The sequence below is a fragment of the Arabidopsis lyrata genome (assembly GCF_000004255.2).
Source record: "Arabidopsis lyrata subsp. lyrata unplaced genomic scaffold ARALYscaffold_7, whole genome shotgun sequence".
In the NCBI taxonomy this organism is placed as follows: Eukaryota; Viridiplantae; Streptophyta; class Magnoliopsida; order Brassicales; family Brassicaceae; genus Arabidopsis; species Arabidopsis lyrata.
This window is the reverse complement of record NW_003302549.1, coordinates 1552447-1560249: the sequence shown is the minus strand read 5'-3', so window position 1 is coordinate 1560249 and position 7803 is coordinate 1552447. Positions and strand designations below refer to the sequence as shown.

At 32.2% G+C, this 7803-nt stretch overlaps 2 long non-coding RNA genes across 2 annotated transcripts; both read left to right on the top strand.

Moving 5' to 3' along the window:
- The first annotated feature begins 941 nt into the window (after positions 1-941).
- Positions 942-3527, top strand: LOC110226816. The gene is made up of 4 exons (XR_002330733.1): positions 942-1200; positions 1297-1349; positions 1738-1840; positions 3448-3527. It is a non-coding gene; the product is annotated as an uncharacterized LOC110226816 (long non-coding RNA).
- Positions 3528-5333: 1806 nt separating this feature from the next.
- Positions 5334-6070, top strand: LOC110226134. Its single transcript, XR_002330240.1, has 2 exons — positions 5334-5879; positions 5976-6070. It is a non-coding gene; the product is annotated as an uncharacterized LOC110226134 (long non-coding RNA).
- Positions 6071-7803: the final 1733 nt, after the last annotated feature.

The window sequence follows — 7803 nt, the reverse complement described above, 5'->3', positions numbered from 1 at the left end:
AATTATGCAGGCTGTACTTAAACTTAAACACAAGCGTTTTGCAGAGTTAACTTCTGATACCTTTTTGAGAAAGCAAAGATAACGTGCTTATTAATTATGATGCTTAAAAGAAAGAAAAAAATTATAAAAAGTAATAACTCCAAAGATGCTGACATCTCACTAGTCTAAGCTTTTTAACATTTGATTTTCATTTCTCCTTTTTTGCTGTCAAATCGGGTGATCCACACACACACGAAAAAAAAAGAAGTAATTAACTAAGCAAATGTGAAAATGAAGGTAAATATTGATATGCATTTTCAAATCTACTTCGAGTATCCCTAGATGAAAATGAAGGTAGATTAATAGTACATTTTAATGAGTTAATGTCTTATTTTGTGTCAATTAACGAGTTAGTGACATTATTAAGTTGTATAAACCATAGTATATATACACAAACTCATAAAACAAAATCATCAAAAGCCAGAAATAGATGGAACATGTTGGGTCCTGAGATCAAAAAGGAAACTCATTAAAAGTGGCAATATCATACCACGGAAAAAAGGAAATATGAAAAAAGTGATTACAATTATTATTTCAACAATGACAAATTTTTGATATATGGAGAGATTTGCATTTTCCGAGGCTAAGCGTGGTAATATTATACCATCAATAATTCGATTATTTAAATCAACTAACATGGCCTGATATAGTAGTATATTAATCAATAAAAATAAACGGTGGATTAGGTAATAAATAAATGAATGGGAATTAAATGATTCTTAGAGCATGTTTATCGCTGAACCCTGATGGGTTTCAGCCCATTTTTTATTATTTAAAAATTGAGATTGGGCTGAATTTGAGTTGATCCGTCTCACTGAAGTGAGTCTGCTGATACGGTTCATCTCACTAGGTGTCATATTCTGATTAGGGGAAAAAAAAATTATCAGGGGAAATTAAAAAAAAACATTTCAAGTTTCTCGAAGCATCTTCTTTCCTCTCCTCCTTTCTCTCTCTCTGGCGAAGAAGACGAGGACATCATAATCGAAGCGATTCCGATCGATTCGGTGGTTTAATCCGGTCGATTCCAGCAGAATCGAAGCTTTTTCGAAGAATCTGGTGGTTTAATCCGTGGCCGTATCGCCGCCAGGGAGAACAGTTGAGTCTCCGCCGGTTGGTAACCGAAAAAAAGTTGGGATTTGTCTCGTTAGCCCATGTAGAAAGGTAACTTCTTTCTTTCTTCTCCTTCTCTCATCGATTTATCTAATTTGGAACAATTTCTCGACTTGACTGGGATTTGAAATGGTCTTGGTTTTGCAGATTTTAACGGCTCTAATAAGATTCATGTTCCATATACATGGTAGATGCCTCAGGTGAATCTTCTATTAGCTCTCTTGTGATTACAAAAATGGTCCTTTATGACAGTCCTTGGGATTTGAAATGGTCTTGGTTTTGCAGATTTATAACAGTCCTTTGGTTTCTGAGAATTTCGATAGGTTTGGATTGCTTTGATTCATTTCTAGTGTATTGAGTGATAAAGTTCTTATCATTTTGCTAAAGAGGTGTTGAATTTCACAGTTTAGGGGATTGTTCATTTGAAAATATATAACTGTGGTATGAACCAAATGCAATGACAATAAAGGATCTCAAATCTGTAGTGATGATATGAAACTGAGAAGTAGGTTAGGCTGGAGAATCATCAGTTTATGATCCTGTATGGTATCAATTTTGTTCATAAGTTTATTAACTCTGCTTTTACAGGGTGGTGCTGAAAAGGGAGAAGATTTGAGAAACGCTGCCTTTAGAGAACTAAGAGACGAGTGGCTTTGCTACAATTAAGAAAGGCTTTGCTGCTTGTTAAGAGGTATCAGCTCTTCTTTCTTTATTTTTTTCACTTGTTATTCTTACTTGATCCGCTTACATTGGTGCTTGTGTTTCTGTGTTTACAGTATATTAGAAATAGCTACATAACTTGGTTGAATTCTCTGCATATAGATAGTAGTAATGTGTTTGTTTAACTCTAATAGCTAAATAGCAAAATAGCAATCAATTACTTGCTAGTCTCATAAACTGTTACAAAACTGAAGTTAACTAAACTAAGTAACAAAACTGAAGCAAATTAAACTTAGTTACAAAACATATGAAAACTTAGTGAAGAAAAGTAAATATAAGTTACAAATCATAAGTAAATATAAATATCTGTGGATTTGGTATTCATGGTGATGGAGACATATAAACAGTTACTAATACAAATCATAACTTCACATTTAGGGCAGTGACTTAAATTTGCTAACCTAACCCGAATTGAAGTCATATTATAGGTTGGTCATTTATTGTTCATGTTTGGTTAATAAGTACACACTTCATTAACAACACACAAATTAGATCTTCCTTTTGCTTTCTTTCTCTTAAACCGATTAGATCTCTTTTGCTTTCTTCCTCTTAAACTGATTAGGTTCTAGTAAACAAATGAATATGGATTTTACCATTCCATTGAGCTCCTCTCCAAATTTCACTGATCTATTGAACAGCCAACCCGAGAGCAACACTCCACAACCCTCTTACCAACCACAGTCACATTTACCCACCAAGAGATCAGCACCTATAAGATGGAGTATCCCTGAAGAGAAAGTGCTTGTTGGTGCTTGGTTGAACACATCGAAAGATGCTGTTGTTGGAAATGAGCAGAAGGGAGGGGCCTTTTGGCAGCGTGTAGCAGCACTGTATGCTGCTAGTCCTGTTGTGGCTAAGCTGCCAAAGAGAGAACCCAACACATGTAAGCAAAAATGGCAGAAACTCAATGAGAGTGTCAGTAAGTTTGCTGGCTGCTTTGAGTATGCCCAAAGGAATAAAAGGAGTGGCCAGAATGAAGATAATGTCATGGAGATGGCTTACCAACTCTACTTCCAGGATCATCAAATGAAGTTCACTCTGGAACATGCTTGGAGACTGCTCAGGCATGACCAGAAATGGTGTGAGTTGTTTGAAAAAACAACTCAGAGTTCCAAAAGAGCTAAGGTCGGTGATGGGATGAACTTTTTATCTAGCTCCAAGACTAATAACCCTGTGGAAGAAGAACCAGAACAGAGACCTTCAGGTGTCAAGGCGGCTAAGGCCAAAGAGAGAAAGAGAGAAAATGGGAAGAGTGAAGAAACAGATGGAAGAAGCTTGAAGGTGCTAGAGGAGGTTTGGGTGATTAAGAAAGAGGATTTGAATGTGAAGCAAAGACTATCAAGGGAGAAAATACTTGATAGTCTTCTTCTCAAAACTGAGCCATTGACAGAAGGAGAATTGATGCTTAAGGACAAGCTAATCACTCAAATGTGCAATGAAATAGGTTGTTATTATTCTGGTTTTGCTTGTGCTTAGTTGATTTGATTCTGGTTTTGCTTCTGTTTGGTTGATTTGATTCTGGTTTTGCTTCTGCTTTAGTTGATGTATATGATTCTGATTCTGTTTCTCGTGATGCAGGTGGAAGTGGATGATTGTGGCTGTAGTTTACAAGCATCAGAAGTTGTGGTCACAAGCCTCGGATCCGAAATCGTCATACTAATCAATTTCTCAGCCACAAGATCCGAAATCGTCATTATTTGCTACTTATCAAGAAGCCGTCAGAAAAGATGTCGAGCGTGCTTTTGGAGTCTTGCAAGCACGATTTGCAATTGTCAGAAACCCGTCCCTTACTTGGGATAAAGCTAAAATAGGGAAGATAATGAGAGCATCTATCATATTACACAATATGATAGTAGAAGACGAACGAGACCAATGCACTCAATATGATTTGGAAGAATTTGCAGAAAGAGGAGAAAGCGGGACTTCACAAGTTGACTATACGTATTCTACAGAAACATCTACAAATGTGAATAATATGATGGCCAATCGAGCTCAAATTCGTGACGAAAGGATGCATAAACAATTGAAAGCTGATTTGGTTGAGCATATTTGGCAAAAATTTGGCCCAACTTCATACTAAAATTTTAAGAAATTGTAATTTACGCATGTTATAAAATATAATAACTTTGTACTTTTTAAAATTTGTGTATATTTATGTATAATAGTTTGATTTTTCTTTTTTATTTAATTTTTGAAAACTAAATTATAATTTTTTTTTTTTTTTACTGATACCCATTGAGTTTCACCAATAAACATACTAATTTAACAAAAATCTGATTGAGTATCATTGATTAAACAATTAATTAATTTAATACTAAAAAAATACTTGTGATACTCATAGGGTTTTATTGATAAACATGCTCTTATAAGCATTAGCACGTGACAAAGCTTTAACAAATTTTGCTGTTTAACTGATCATGCTTTCCATTTTTCTCTAGTGGACCCATTTAAACCATGCTCTTTGTATTCATGACATTAGTACTTTGTTACGGAATACACCTTTCTTCCATGTCATTACATTCTAGTGATACAATTTATTTTTTCTTATATCAAAATAATTTCGAATATCTGATTTTTAATCAAATACCAGATGAAAACAAAACAAAAAATAATGGTGTGCATTTGTATTTTAACTGTATTTGTTTAGGTCTCATTATAATTTTTATGCATGGAAATTTCTTACTTGCAATGATAGAATTTTCAGTATCAAACCTAACAATTAGGTCACTATTAAAAATAACTAAAAAGAAACTTCGGACGTGTATCATTTTAATCCTAAAGAGTGATAATACAATGTAAGCCATGCGTCTCGCAATCCGAATCATTATTTCCTCTTCTTCATTTATTTATTGGGAAAATTAGAAATAAAGGAGCTCTAAAAAAAGGTTTGACCATATACACTTTTTTTTTTAGAATGTCACTTTGGACTAAAATATTCCTACTCTTTATTTTAAGCATTTTTTGAATGATTTTACCAAAAAAAACATGTAGATATACAAGATTATAGTTGATTTGAAAAAAAAAATTGATGATTTAGTTGAAAAAAAGTTGATTTTTTGATGGATAAAGTTTCCTCTAAAATTATTAGAATACGTTTTCTAGCGTTCTACGAATATCATAATTTATATTCTAAACTTTTGTACATGTTCTACGAAAATCAGAGTTTGTATTCTAAATTTTTGTACATGTTCTACGACTTTTAGATTAGATACATGTTCTAACAAATTCAGAAGACCGGAATACAATTTCCAAAAGTTCTTAGAACATGTATTCTACGCTTTTCTTCATGTTCTAATTTTAGTCAGAAAATCCATTCTACGATTTATAACATGTTCTAAAAACGTTAGAAAACGTATAATTATTTTAGAATCCGTTTTCTAATATAATATAGATTTCAATTTCTGAAAAGTTTTAGAATTCCTAAATATAGAAAGTGAATCTTTCAAAAAGGAAACTGAATATTTATTAAATATTACGTTTTATTGTTTAGATTACGATCTGAGGATGGTTAGAATACGTATTCTAATATTCTCAGATGAAAAAAAAAATTAAAAACGAAAATCTAGAGGGTGAAATCGTTTTTTAGCCCTAATCGTCAAAGTCTTCTTCTTTCACCTCTTCCTTTTAAGTCCACGTTGAAAGGTTAGACTAATTTGGTAGATTTGTCGTTGTTTTTCCCCGTTCTGTGCCACGTTTTGTCATTTGGTATATACTCATATGCTGATGATGTGTATACAACTGCCACTTGGAGATCATTATATGAGGAAACTATTAATCCAATAGGTGTTCCTGAAGATGAATGGCGCGTCCCAGAGGTTGTTGAATCTGCAAAAGTTTTACCACCTGAAACAAGAAGACAACCTGGTAGACGAAGAAAACGAAGATATAAATCAGCTGAAGACAAGATAAAATTAAAGCATCACAAGAGTCACAATTATCAAAAAAGCATAAGTGCGGTCGTTGTGGTAAAGAAGGCCATAATCGAGTAACATGTGATGTAGCAATATAAGGTTTGCGATCGTGATCTGACTACTAGTTTAAAACTTAAGTATAGATTCCCTACTTTTATATTTTGTTTTGATAATTGTTTTCTTTATCTTTTTCAGGATTATGTTGCAACTGCTCCCATTGAACGTTTCTAGTTACCACTATATGGATTTTGAACTTCTTTCTCATTTCATGATTATTTTCGCATTTTTTATTTCAGATTTGAAGTTTCTAGTACTCTATGTTTGAATTTTTGTTCTCATAATTGGAATCCCTACTACTCTTATGTTCGTGGTTTTACTTTGAGTTTCGGATTGACTTATCACTAAATTAAGTATATACAGCATAAGTTCCAAGAACAATTTAACATAATTTAAAAAGAAACGTAAGAACCATAATCTCAACCTACCAAGTAGGAATTTTCATTTAGTTTATTGTTTATCGATGAGGGAAGTTGATATGTTGTGTTTTTATCGGTTTTGAGTCTTTGTTTTCTTTCCTACATCATATGTTTTATAGAGTCAAAGTGTGTTTTTAGAGTATTTTAGTCTTTTATCGAGTCTTTACAGGTTTTAGATTGCTTTGGAGGAAAACGAGCTGTTTTGGGTTATAAACACACTTTTGGAGATGCAGTTTCGTTTAGAAGTGTCATACGTTTGGTCTCATATGGAATACTTCACACCGTTAGATCTTTCTGAATTTTTGACACAAGCTGGATGAAGATGTTAGCTTGATTTTCCAAGTGGTTTGAAGGAAATCTAACGGTGAATTCAAGAGTTATACCCAAATTAGTGAAGACTGATCAATCTGGCGAAAGAATGAGGGTATCTGAATTATGTAAATAAAATAGGAAATAATTTTTTTAAAATTTTTTTAATTATATTTTCGAAAATATGAGGGTAAATTTGGGTTTTGATTTTTAAAAAACCTATTTCACCAAACTTTTTATATAAAAATATATATGGACATTTATCCATTAAAACATCATTTATTTCTAATTTTCCCTTTATTTATTTATGTATTTTTTTTCTTTTTTAAAAGATTTTGTATTTGCCTTTACCAAAGATGAAACACATATTTTCATGGCGCTTCATTCTAAATTTCTAATCTATTAAAATTTGATTTGATTTTTGTTATGTCGTATTTGATAAGTTTTTGAAAATTTTGTAAGCAAAACTATTAATTTTTAAATAAGTCGGACTATGATGAATTAGAAATTTCATGGTAAACAAATAATATATATCACTTAGCTCTCTATAAGTTAAGAATATAATATTATTATGGAAAACTTAGAAATACATTTATTGTATTTTCAAATTTATAAGTATAAAGTCTAGGATATATAGCATCAATCATAAATTTGAACATTCCATCTGAAATAGAGTACATAAAGAAGTGCAAAATTAATACTTATATAGCAGAATCACCATAATGGGATCTCTCAATTTCTACAAACAGAAACGAAGATAGTGCATTAACCTATTACAATAAATATGGTCCAAAGCTGAAGTTAAGTAATTTCCCTTTTGCTTTTCTTTTTCGTTTTTTACTTTCATCTACTTTTGGGCTGGACCCAGACACTGTGGTCCCGTATAAAGTTGGCCCGTATTGGGCCTGGACTTAACCCAGCGATCAAAGAGGTAAACACGAATTATATCATTTATATTCGATTTTCTTTTTAAAATAGCAATTATGGCATTCATTAATTAATAAAACGATATATAGCGACATAACTTTGTTTGTATTATTATTTTTTTTAAAAAATAATAATTCAAAAATTATGTTACCATTACACCACAAAAGGTCGACGTCATTTATTTCCCAATATGTACAGATAAATCAGAAAATTTTGGGGATCTTTACATACATTTTACACAAATTTTCTTTTGTCAATTTCCTTCTACGATGGACCATTCTCAGCTTCAAGTGCATTTCTATTAATTCATA